The 13,714-nt window shown below is 35.6% G+C and overlaps 1 long non-coding RNA gene across 1 annotated transcript; it reads right to left on the reverse strand.

Annotated features, from left to right (window-relative positions):
- Positions 1 to 3,169: 3,169 nt before the first annotated feature.
- LOC140876011 (uncharacterized) lies at positions 3,170 to 4,811 on the reverse strand. The gene is made up of 2 exons (XR_012148636.1): positions 4,508 to 4,811; positions 3,170 to 3,991 (listed from the first exon to the last, which is right to left on the reverse strand). It is a non-coding gene; the product is annotated as an uncharacterized lncRNA (long non-coding RNA).
- Between the last annotated feature and the right edge of the window lie 8,903 nt (positions 4,812 to 13,714).

The following is a 13,714-nucleotide window of genomic DNA, read 5'->3' on the forward strand; positions in this document are numbered from 1 at the left end:
GGCGAAGTATGCGAATGTCAGGCGTAGACCTCTGAGTTTTGATTAGGGAGACTGAGTATTTCTGAAGATTTCACCTTTCAGAGGCACTGTTAGATTTGGGAAGAGAGGAAAGTTATCTCCGAGATTCATCGGTCCGTACGAGATTCTCGAAAAGATAGGCGATCTTGCCTACAAGCTTGCACTTCCTCCGTCTTTATCTGGTAATCACGACGTTTTTCACGTCTCTATGCTGCGAAAGTATCATCCAGATCCTTCTCATATCTTTCAGCCTGATGAAGCCGAGTTAGACGAGACTCTGAGCTATTTTGAACGACCGATTCAGATCCTTGATCGGAAAGAAAAGCAACTCAGAACCAAGTTGATTCCATTGGTAAAAGTGCAGTGGAGCCATCACGGAGTCGAGGAAGCGACTTGGGATACAGAATCTGACATGAGACAGTGATTTCAGGAGTTATTAGGATGACGTGAGTTCTTCTTACTGTCTTTAGTTCTTTATTCTATCTTATGAGTTATGGTTCTCGTTGATTTCGAGGAGGAAATCTCTTCTTAGTGGGGGAGAATTGTAACGCCCCATTTTTATCTGAAATGAGTTTATTTGAGTTAATCGGAGATTACAGAGTTCACGAGCCGACTTGATTTTGATCAGGGTCCTTTTTGCAAATTTTGAATATTTCAGGGACCAAAACGCAATTATTGGATTTTATATATTATCTATACTTAGAATTGAGATTGAAAAGTCTTCTCCTTCTTCCTTCTTGCACGCCATCTCCATTGAAGCCGACCCAATGAGTTTCCAAGCTTTATGATTTCATTCCGAGCTCGATCCGGCCGTTGGAATTTATTTCTGAAGGCAGATTATCGATCACTGCAGCGAGAGCTCCGTTATACCGTAAGTTTCTCTACGATCAGATACATTATAGTTTTTGGATGTCGTTAGAATCGTTCGAGATTCGAGTATGTTGTTCTTGACAGAGTTTTGATCGTTTATTATCTGTCGATTTTGAAATAGAGCGACGTTCGGAATTGTTATGATTTTTGGAAACCATTTTCGAAAATGTGGGTTTTGATATTGGTTGGGATTGCCTTGTTGTTGTTGTATTAGCATTGAATTGAATTGATATCGGTAATGAACTGCTGTCTGCGTTTCCGGTTTATTCAGTTTTTAGCCGTTATGCCGTCGGTTTGAGTTTTGGGATTTCGAACCGTTTTTGAGTTGTTGAACTTGGCTTGTAAGTTGATCAGGATTATTGATCTTTGATTTGTATCTGAACATATTCATTTGGAGTTTGTCAAGCCCAGGGTTAACAGCATTTGTTCGTTTCAGAGATTTGGACGAAGAACGGTATAGAGAATTACATTGAGCCTTGTTGTTGTTGTTTAGATTGGTTAGACTTTGATACAATCTTTTGTTGTAACTTCCCAGAAGTTGGAACTACTGCCTTGAAAGGTAAAAGCAGTCATCGATAGCGGGATAGCATACTCGGGACAGTTGGTTCTCGAGTTTTCCTTAAAAGCACATACTTGCATCTACACTTGTTCTAGCATGAGGAACTTGTGCCTTGTTGATTTGCTTGAGCTTTTATTATATGGCTATGTTTTATGTTCTGTTATGCATTCATCTTGAGCCAACTTTGATTTAGCGGGCAGAATAGCTCTTTTTGTTTAGATGTTTGGGAACTATAATTGAGTGGCCTAGGTCATAGTCGTTTCGCCTAGTGCTAGCATACTCATTATAGTTGCTCAAAGTTTAGAGGAGTGGGATACGTGGCACCACCTCGATTGGGAGAGTCGGTGAGTCGTCACGTGATCTCATCCTCGAGATCCCAATAGCACAGCAGCAATCCCTCGTTTATCAGAATTGATATCCTGGTTTAAAGACATGCATTTCATTTCATTGTTATTGATTACGTTGTCTTGAAAGCATGTTTATTGTTGTATTACTTGATATGTTGCTTTTACTGGGATTATCATTCTCACCGGTTATCCGGCTGTTGTTTTTTTTTGTATGTGTACTTGGCAACAGGTGGGTCAAGAACAAGTCAGAAGAGGCATGGTTAGCTTCGAGATAAAGATGTAGAAGTGAGACTTGGTCTAGAAGTCGATTCCAGCATGTCAATCTAGTTTATGTTAGAACATGTTTAGTTATCGAACTTCATCGTCATATTGTTGTTGCATGTTCTCGGCTTTGGTTTAGTTGTTGAACTCCAGAACTCATGTTTTAATTTGAGGAATCAAGTTTGTAACGCATGTTTATGTTTCGGAGTATTGTATGGCTTGATGTTCTTGATTTTTGCAATTTCTAGCATCGGAGCAGCCAGGGAGGAGCGCCCGTGCGCCTGCCGGGCAGGGCGTCATGCGCGCCCGCGCCTCGGAAGGGCGCGGCCGTGCGTGAGCCAGGGCGGAGTGCGTACCCGCGCCTGATGAGGCGCGGCCGCGCGGGCCCTTATATAAAAAAAAATGTCTTGGCCTTTCCTTGCTTATTAGTTAGTTTAATCCTTTATTAGATGTTTAGAACCGAGGTCTCACAAACCATATGATGTTTCATAGTCAAATTTCCTCTGATCTTCGGACGCTCATTTATATCAACATGTTCAGAAACTAACTTATTGTGCCTTTGGTGTTTGAGTACTCTATTGAAACGGATTATGAAATCCCTCAACGAGTTCTTCTTTGAGACACACCTCTTGAAAAATGAATGAGAACTTTCAGATCTTTGACTAGTTGACATTCTAGCTACAAAAACATGATTAAGATATGCTGGCACCCACTTCTCTCTCAAATCATACATCATTTTTAGCTAATCATTTCACTCCAATTTAGCACATTTCATATCTTCTTCTCAAGAAATCTCAAATTCATCCGGTGTTGTTGAATTTTCGATGACATTCTTGATGCTTTGATAGTGGTCACGAAAAGTCATAGGGACTAATTTCTCTGAGAACTTGTTCAGTATGTGCCACAAAAAATATCGATGCATTGTTTGGGGGAAAACTTGTGCAATGTCTTTCGTAATAGCAGGATCCTGGTGAGTAATTATCACATTTGGTGAACCTGTAGGCATGACTTCTATGAACTTGTTAAACAGCCAAACAAAAGACTCAGTTTTCTCATCACTTAGAAAGCCACAACCAAAAACAATTGTTTGATTATGATGATTAAATCCTATAAGTGGTGCAAAAATCATCCCATATTTGTTGATGTTATACATCGTATCAAACAAGACTACATCACCAAATGCACTGTATGCCATCCTTGATACAACATCCGCCCAAAAACACCTACTCAATCTATTTTTTGAATCAGTCTCATACGTAAAGAAAAAATCAAAATTCTTCTCTTTTTTGGATTCAAAGAACTCGATTAGTGTTTCTGCATCGATACTTTTTTGTTCATTTTTCAGCTCTTTCTCAAAGTTTCTAAGATCTGTTTCTGTGCAACCGATATACTCAGATTCTCCACACTCTATCTCCAATAACTGAATTTGCTAACAAGTTGTCACATTGACTTATGAAAATTGTTGAGTCAATGCTTTCTTTGCTTTCGAAACACTGCGATGTGATCGTAGAAAATGTACCTTTGAAGGAGTCGATAGTGGATGATTATGACTTTCCTGAAAAGCACTGACAGCCCGATTTGTTCCACTTTGTGCCTTCACAATTGAAATTTTTGACCTACAACCAGTTCTCACTTGACCACGAGCTCTTTCTTTTCTCGATTTCTCACCACTTGGTTGTTTCTTCTTTTCATCTGTATGTACTTATTTAGAACATAAAAATTGTTTCCAACAACCTCATTTGTACTCTTATCTTTCTTGATATTATTGATTCTCGTGCTAAATCCAGCTTCTCGGGCATAATGGTTATAGAATAAAAAATCCTCATCCACTGAGCCGAATTCCATCCCAATTTTTGGTTTTCTCTCATCTACAAATTCGGGCATGTATATCTGATCATCACCACTGTTTTATTCCATGCTTTCTATAGAAATAACTCTGTAAAAAATTCAAAATAAAAAATACTGGTCTCGAAACAGAATTAGGGAAAAAAATACTAAGCCATGCACTTGCCCTAGAAAATGGTTAGGTAAATTGACCTTAGTGAACAAAAAAACTAATGACCTCATTTATTTTAAAAGGGATGCAACCGATGCTGGTCATCCCTAATAATGGAAAACAAGAATCAAGCACAAACAACCAATTATATATGCATTTGAAAAAGATAAGGGATGCTAATAATCTGAAACACCTCAACCAATTATAAAAGACAAGATTTTTTGTCAACAAAATGGCCTCATTTATTTTAAAAAGTAGGAGAGACGAGATTTTTGTCAAACAATGGCCTCATTTTTGTTAAAAAGTAGCATAAGCCATCTGCTTCCATCAACCTGGATGTATTCAATAATAATATAATATAATATACTGTGATAATTTTTTATATAAAAACGAAGACAATTTGTAAATATAAACGAGTGGATGAATGAGATAAGTAGTTCTTTGTTTGTAAAATACCTTCAAGCTCGTATTTGTAAGATAAATTCTAAGCATTCTCTCCTTCAATCAACTATAACTCGATTCCCCTCATTGCCAAAGCTCTCTTGTTCCTCGCAAAAATAGGGTCATCTTTGAGAAGAAACAAAGCATTAAATAAATTGAGGGAAAAATGATTTACGGGGCTTGATGACGTAGCGAAGCGACGACGAGGCGATGGAGATGCTTGTAGCTAGGCGGCCGCGAGGCTTGTAGCTGCGGCAGTGGCTGGTGGGAAATGGCTGTAGGCAACTGAGCCCTAGACCGGGGTTGTGAGATTTGGGAAAGGAAAGAGGGGGAAATTATTTACGGGGAAGAAGAGTCTTTCAATGGGCTGGAGTTTTATTTAATAAATTAAAAAATTAATCAGATGTGGCATGCCATGTCATCAGTTGGGTAGGAAATGGGGATGGAGAGTTGGGCATCATAAAAGTCTTCTCTCCATATATATGTAGTATAACTCAAAAAAGTTTAGTAACAATTAGCTATGGATGTTGTTGGCCTAACAACACCCACTCAAACATAGTTTAAAACAATTGCTCTTATTCCACAAAACAAAAACAACAATTGTTGTCATTTTGAACGAGAAACTAGAATCTTATCTTACATATATTTTATCTCGCATGTATATTTCTTTCTGAAAACCACATTTCCCTTCACGGCGTACGAGACGATACGAGCCGTTGTCGTCATCTCTTAAACCCCCGCAACGAAAACTATTCTACTTACCTTATTTTTACACATTTTTCGATGCATATATCCATCCGATATATCTTTTTTATATTCCGATCTCCACGTTCTTGATGATAAATTTCGTTAGAGGTGTCAAAACAAGCCAGCGGGACGGATCAGCCCAAAATCCGTTGCAACCCACCATTAGGGGGGCGGGGCGGGTCGCCCCACCTTTTAGGCGGGTTTGGAAAACATCAACCCAACCCACCTATTTTAGGTGACGGGGCGCGGGCCAACCCGGCGGGTTCACATGTAAATTGGCAAATTCTGCGGGCCAATCTTTAACCCACCACAACCCACCTTTAGGCGAGGCGGTGCAGGTTGGCCCACCTTTTAGGTGGGTTGGGAAATTGCCAACTCAGCCCACCAATTTTTAATGGCGGGGCGAGCCAACCCGATGGGCCTAACCCATTTTGACACCTCTAAATATCGTACATCAAGCACACAAGACTTCACTCGAACTAATACATTCATGTTGTAGGACTCAATATTAAAAAAATTAAAAAAAGTTGGGAACTCACGTGGGGGAAGATGCGGGGTGGGGAGGGGTGCATGGGTCGGGTAATAAAACTGTTCGTCCCATTTTTTTAAAAAAATTTGGATCGTACCCACGCTCAAACAAATGCATACATACGTCTAAGAATCAGTATCTCTCGTGGAAAAACCTCCAAATACACAACATAGAATCTAACAAGTTATCCCCAACTTGACTCCAAACGTAAAACACACTTTTGCCATTCAAAAACCAGAATTTTCAACCTTCAAACCCTTACAACCCAAAATTCACGTTCCAAAACGTCGAGAACAACTTACGCTTCATGGATACATGTCATCACACATCATTCTTTTAAAAACCATATAGATTCTTCTCAATAAAACATCACATAATTAAAATACAAACAAAAATATAAAAATATCTACTATTGCTTGGATCATGGTTCAAGAATTGAATAAAACTTTTCTTTTGTCGACGGTAGGGAGTAATCCGAATCTTGGGAATGCGATCTAGACTACATGAACAAACCAACAAGAAATATTTCTACTCAAGATGTGCAGATTTTGAAAATGATGAAGGAAAAGGGGAGAGAGGCAGCGTTCAAGTGTGAAAAGAGGGAAAGAAACTTTAATGCAAAGTTTTGGCAGAAACATTATGGGCCGAAAGCTGGCCGGCTAACTTAAATACTCCCAGTTCCCTATAAACTTTTTTTAAGCGAAGCCGCGTGTTGTGGTGGGGGGTTAGATGGACCCCTACCCGTTTATTATATGAAAAAATAAATACAAAAGAGGGGGAGTAGGCCAAAACCTCTCGAAAAATTACAAGATTAAAAAAATTTTGAAGCTTACTTAAAAATAAACAATCAAATAAATTAGAAAGAATTCCAACTGCTCCTAATATATGGTAGACCATCCCTATCTAGTCTACAGTCCCTTTTAGCTGCCCATGAAAATCTTGAGGTCGAAGGGTTGCACTCCCAAGATCAAGCCCTAGATTCGCCAATACATTTGTCGCCGCATTTGCCTCTCTGAAGATATGATGAGACTTGAGCACAATCGAAGCATGAAGAATTTGTTGAATAATTATAAGAGTTTGACTAAGCTTCCAAATCGTCGTATTTTCCTCAATGATATTTACTGCCGCCATAGAATCCACTTCATGCCAAAGTGGAAACAAATTAAATAACTTGCAAAGCTGAAGACCTTTAAGCATGGCTAGCAATTTTGCCCTAGTGTTTGACCCCGTGCCAATAGCATCATAATAATAATCGGCCTCCCTATATGATCTCTAACAATTCCTCCAATGCTAGATTCTCCGCCTCCTTTCGAGAAGCCATTCGTGTTAAGTTTGAAATATCCAGGTGAGGGAGGAAGCCAACGCATGGCATGTCCGAACCCTCTCCAATGACCATCCACCAGTAGACTTGCATGATCAATCGAAACAATGAACTCGTCAATAAGCCGGATGATTTTGGATGATAGAACGAGAATCCCCCTATGTTTCTGCTCATTCCTTGCTTTCCATAGGAACCAAATAGTAAGAAAAGGTAACAGCTCCTTAACATGGCCCTCATTCCGCCACTCTATTTCCACCTCCCAATTATTGAAAACATTAGAATTTTGAATATAAAAACGAGCATAATGGCACCAAACCACTGCTGCAGGAATAATTGAGAAGAATAAATGGTCAAATGTTTCTTGTCCTCGACAACATTGACACATAAAATTCAAAGAAAGACCCCGATCCTGAAGAATATCATCAACGGAAAGCCTCCAAAATGCCATCTTCAACAAAATATCGATATGGATGGTCTAAGAAGCTTGGACCAATAACCTTTAAACCACCCAATTTCTTGTTTCGTATTCCTGACCACCTTCCAAGTTGATTTGACAGAGAATATGCCAGTAGTTACTTCTTCCAAGAAGCTCTATCAAGATCCACCGGATGAATATGCACCTCCAAAATATGACCTGCCACCTCCTCCGAAACTACTAGAAGTAGTCTTTCCAAATTCCAGTGTCTACCATCACAAAACAACTGACCATGATATTGGGTTGCTCCTTGATCGGAATATAAACTTTTAAAATTAAATGACAAGCACAATTAAAAAGATAAAATCTGTAGAATAAACATGTTTTGACTTAAAATTACTTAAACCTCGATCATAGGCTATCTCGATTCCCTTAGTCAACAAAATTAAACTCATACCTGAAAAATATCAGAACTAAATTTTTACATAAAATTCATAATTTAAATATTTATACACATAATTGTCAATAAAGCATAAAATACTCATTCTTTTAAAGTTCCCATCTCATTACTCAAGTACAAGACATGCTAGAAATTTTTATCCAATAAATTTAAACTTGATTCAAATTTGATCAAAAATTTAAATGCGAATCGAATATTATTGAAATACACTCTAACAAATTATTAACCGATTCGATTTGTTCTCACCAATGTTATTTCTCGACTCGGCCAAGAATATATTAAAAGATCTTAAATAACCAAAAGGGTTCTCTTTAGTCTTTACATTGCCCACCAAAGAATCCAGTGAAAAAGACTAACCCCCCTCAAAGATGCTATGCTCCCAATTTTGTTTTCTTCTTTTCATGATATGCAAACACCTTTAAGTGGTGGATTTGCTTTAGTTTCAAAACACATGCCAACAATACACAACCCATTATTTATACCAAAAATTCCCCATCATCATTAAATTATATTAAGCTTGCTTCTCCATGAATTAATAACAAGTTCATTAATGGATAGATAGTAGGATTCCATTAAGAGACGAATGGTCTAACAAATTGGTGTATACAGATTTTTTTCCGTCCCTTCATTGGTCAAAATCTGGTCTTAAACTAATAAATTGGTTCTTAAGTAAATCTAACCGAGTGCTGATGTGGCATCTGTACTAATGTTCGATATCATATCAATCATATCAGACTACTAGATTTCCAAAATCATATCCCTAAATTATGGTTGAGTATATGCTGTCCGTAGGGCATTACCCTGCGGGTGATGTGTAACCCCATGATTGGTCAAAATTAGTGGGGCCCACTAATTTTAACCAAACATGAGACGCCAAGTCACCCGCAGGGTACTACCCTGCAGGTAGCATCTACTCAACCCTAAACCAACTTGCAAACGCTTTTTTTAAAAAAAAATTCTACTTAAAATTCAGTTATCGATTCAAAAACTACAATGGTGCATAAATGGCAAAGTGATCATGTTCTTCGAACCTATCAATATTTGCACAAATCTTTTGATAACCAATAATAATTTATTCTTTTTAATTTTCAAAGGAATTAATAATTTAGTTTCTTAATCATTTAAAAGAAATTAGTAAAAATTATACAAGTATTATTCAAGCATAGCGTAACGGAACCTCTCTCAATTGAATAGTCACACAAATACTAAAGCAAATAAAAAAAAATCCTCCTCAAGATCTCTCTGATATATGTATTCAGAAATCTCATTGATTAATATCTCGTGCGTATACATATCTTGAGTTCTTCTCTCTCGTCTCAAATCTTCTATCGATCGATCAAGTTCGACGACCCGGTGGTTGACGTGAGTTTCCAGATCTTCTGTAAAAAAAAAAAAAACACACAACGTAAAAAACAGTCTTCTTGTAGTGAATTGCATGCGGATGTAGTAAGAATTTGGACAAGCAATTTGGAGTATTTTAGCGTTGCTAAATTTATCTTTTTGAAAAATAAATAGATAACATTGCTACTTTTTTTTAATGAAAAAGCTTACACTGCCTGAACATCTTGCCCCACTTGTATGAAGCTCGGATTTATTCTTGAATCTATGAAAATAAAGGTTATGGGGGAAAAACTAAATTACTTGTATTTAAGTTTTTTTAAAAAATATTCAATTTTTTTTTTATAAAAAATATATGGCATTCCTCGGACCAAGAACGTCGTATAAGGAAGAAGGACATGATTTAAAGGAAAGCATTTTTTTAATTTAATTAAATCATTTAATTTTGAGTTTTGTTCAACTAATTTTTAAAGTTCAGTTTTAGTATGCTAACTTTTAATTTTCGGCAATTATGGTTCAATCATATGTGTAACACTGGAAATTGCTAATGTGACGCTGAAAAGTGTTAACGAGGAAAAAAAATTCTGATGTAGCATCGAAAATTTTATATATATATATATCACATAAGCAATTCATGAACCAAAATAGTTCAAAAAATAGTGTATCAAAATTTGAAAATCCAATAAAAAAAAATCCAAAATTGGACAAATTATAATAAGTGGACAAAAAAATTATTTTTTTCCTATTTTAAAAAGTATTTTAAAGGAAATTACCAATCTCCAAAATTTCCAGTTTCTTAGTACTAACTCTCAAACTATACATAAAAAATGGCTCTCGTTTTTTCGAGAGAAAATTTTCTGTTACAAATTGGTGTAACATTGTCTGTTACACCAATTATTTATTGACAAGTGTGTGTTATCTCACTACATCAAAGTTCAATTTCTTTCTCTACCAAACACATAGCAAAAAGTGATTGGTGTAACATATAATGTTACATCAATTTGTAACAAGATTTCTTTCCCTCGTTTTCTTGTCCATTGATTCCTTGGCGCGTCTAGTACGCCATGCTATTGGAGTTATTTGGTTGGGGAAAAAATAATAAAGGAGAGGAAAAAGGGAATTCAAGTAAAAACGACACACATAAAAGGTTGAAACCATCAAAATAGCCGAAAAGAGATTGAAATGTTTCAATTTAGCTTTAAAAAATCTGCTTAAATACAGATAAAGCTGTATATTTCGAGGGAATACCTATGGCAAATTAACTTTTTTTTGCTTTAATCCCCAACAAACTTAAGATTCAACAACTTTAACAATTTCGATATTCAAATGATTACTTTATGATGAAATGCAAAAAATTATATATATATATATATATACATATATATATATATATATATATATATTTGATATTATGAGCACTCATGATGTGCATTTTTGTGTGCACCACTGACGTGTCATCATCTACATTCAATAGGTTAACGCCACATCAGCAGGTACACACGCGCATGATAGGTGTTCACAATATCAAAACTCTATATATATCAACTTAATTAATGAAACATGTACGCAATATTGCACATGCAACGTCTTTATTTTTTCATCAAATCACGTATAATATTTACAATATAACAAAAATTAAATATTATAAGAATGAAACTCAATTATGAGACCAAAATTGATAAATACCAAAATAGAGGTAGTAAATTTCTCAAGACGAACAGAGATGAAAAATTCATGATGTACCTATTATGAATCGGGTCAGGCCCGTTGGGAACCCTTCGTTTGCTCGCGTAGTGGAGATCGAACTTCAACATGGCCCGAACGGGCCGGTTTGATCCACCGGTCATCCTTCCTCCTCCATTTTCAGCAGCATCACTTGTCAAGAACTTAACGATTCCTACCAATAAAAGTACCCAAAAAAACACCTTCAAAAACTTTCCAACACTACAACTCTTCATTTTTTCTATAATTCACCTCAAAAACGGGCCGAGAAACGGTTCCCGAATCCGTATCATACGCCGGAGAGCTAAAGGAAAAAAAAACAAAACTAGAGCATGTGCATGGCAGGAAATATAACAAATGACAGTGCAAGAAGGAAGAATAGCAAGCTAGGTTTCGTGGGCTTTTGGTGGAGTATTAATGAGCTTTTGGCAGTATGTTTTTATCCCCTTTTACAGCATGCAGGGATATAAGGTGGGAGAAGGAATTAGAGTGTGGGAGTAGTGAAAGTTTGCTTCCACTTAATAAACGATTGAGTTAAATGAGTATATCATCATATTTTAAAGATCTTTTAATATTTCATGAAATTGATTATCTATAAGTTTTAAAAATTTTGGTTAGCTCGACTCGATTCTAATTAATTTCCTTAATGCATGTTTGATTTCCTTAAAAATTGCAATCGGTTATATATTCTTTTGTTTGTTTCTTTACGATTTTTATCGTTATGCTTTAGTCCCTTTTTTTTGCACCAACATATCCAATATCACATATATAAGTATGATTAGAATTGCATGACAAATCCCGTCAAAAAAAAGAATTGCATAACAAATAATCAAATTAGGTGGGGAAAAAAAATGGAAGAGAAGAACTAATTAGACTTGATTTTTCTTTTCCTTTAACAACTAAGAATTGATTGTGACGATAATAATATACCAAAATAAAGTAGACATATAAGAAAATGGATTAGTGTAAGTTTAGGGTAATTTATTTCACTCCACTAATTATTATCATGTGATCGATGATGGCTTTTTAGTATAAGGTGATTCTATTTACTTTCATGCACGAAATTAGAGGAGAGCAAAAGATTATGGAACTAGAAGGATTAAAAAACTCCTGAGATATCACACGAGCAGATCTTGTGAGACATATTTTTTTCTCGATCTAACCATCAAAATTATTATTTTTATGTCAAAATTATTATTTTTCACTATATATGTGAACCGAATCCATTCATCTAAATAAATATCCACGATACATTCTCACAAGAAAACTATATATCCTTAAAAAGATTAATTATTATATGGCTTTGGAACGTACGTGACATGAAGAGAACATATATTACTTTATGTTCAATGTGACAATGTTCTTTTTTGCTTTGAATTTTGTGTATTTTCATGCACTTGCGATATATGCATGCATGCTACCAAGACATAAATAGATCACAAACTTAATTCCTTTCGTACGATGGATAATTAGTATAATATGATTCTCAACTTGCTTTAATAATTTGTCTTTCTATTATTTAGATTACAGTAGATTAGATATTTTTCAATCAATGATTATAATATATGAAAATAACTTATGTTGTTTAAATAATTTGTAATATTAATAGAAATCAAGAATATTCTCTCACTTCCAATTAAGACCAAAATTCTGCAAAGCGATAGTTTGTGCAGAGGGTATTAATGGCGGCTCAATAATTAAATGGAAGCTTAAATTAATGGAGATCTTGACTAGAAAGGTGAGAAAAGAAGATGCCAAGCTTCAAACGAAAGAAGACGTGAATTAAATTTAAAATTATTAAACTTTTCGTGAATTGGTTTAAAGGTGTTGTTGGGGGACAATGTTGGTAGAGCGGTCGAACCATGACGCTTGGGATATTGTGCGATTTAAAAGATTTGAGTTGCACTATTACAACAATTATAAATTTTGGTAAAGCGACAAGTGCTCGGTCCAACAATTGATATCAGAGTCAAGGTCATGTGTTCGATTCTCATTGATTGCAAGAAGTGCGATTTGAGAGGAAGATTGTTGGGGTGCAATAATTGGATCTCTCCTGATAGAACGATCGAACCATGACACTTGGGCTACCGGTAGTTTAAAAAATTTGAATTGTATCATTATCATCAGCTATAATTTTTGGTAAGTGGCCAGCGTTCGATCCTACAGATGTAAAAGTTAATAATTATCACACTTTTGATGCGAAAAATTAATCGAGGAGCTGCAGCATCCAGTTGGTTCAAATTTCTAAACGATATGTCTAGACTTTTGATGAGGGTGCGTAGTAGTATGCAAACGGGTCGACTCATCATATGTAATCAAACACGTATCTGAGATGAGTCTGATGAGTCGGTTGATTCAGAGTCTATATTTTAAAAGGGTCCCAAATTATATATATATATATATATATATATATATATATATATATATATATATATATATATTATCGAGCATTTTAAAAGAATTATTTTGCTATCGAGCATTTTAAAAGAATTTTTGGTATAAAAAATTTCATTATGTTTTTTTATTTTTTATGGATTAATCCCAACAAATGATTATTTTTATGAATTTTCGTTTATATTTGATAAGGTAAGCAATAGCTACTTACCCGAATGCAAAATCTCCTTTTATTTTTAAGAAATAATTTATGAATTTTTTACTTTTATTACGTTAATAGAACGAATGCTAAATTA

The sequence above is a fragment of the Henckelia pumila genome, chromosome 1, assembly GCF_033568475.1.
Source record: "Henckelia pumila isolate YLH828 chromosome 1, ASM3356847v2, whole genome shotgun sequence".
NCBI classification, from domain to species: Eukaryota; Viridiplantae; Streptophyta; class Magnoliopsida; order Lamiales; family Gesneriaceae; genus Henckelia; species Henckelia pumila.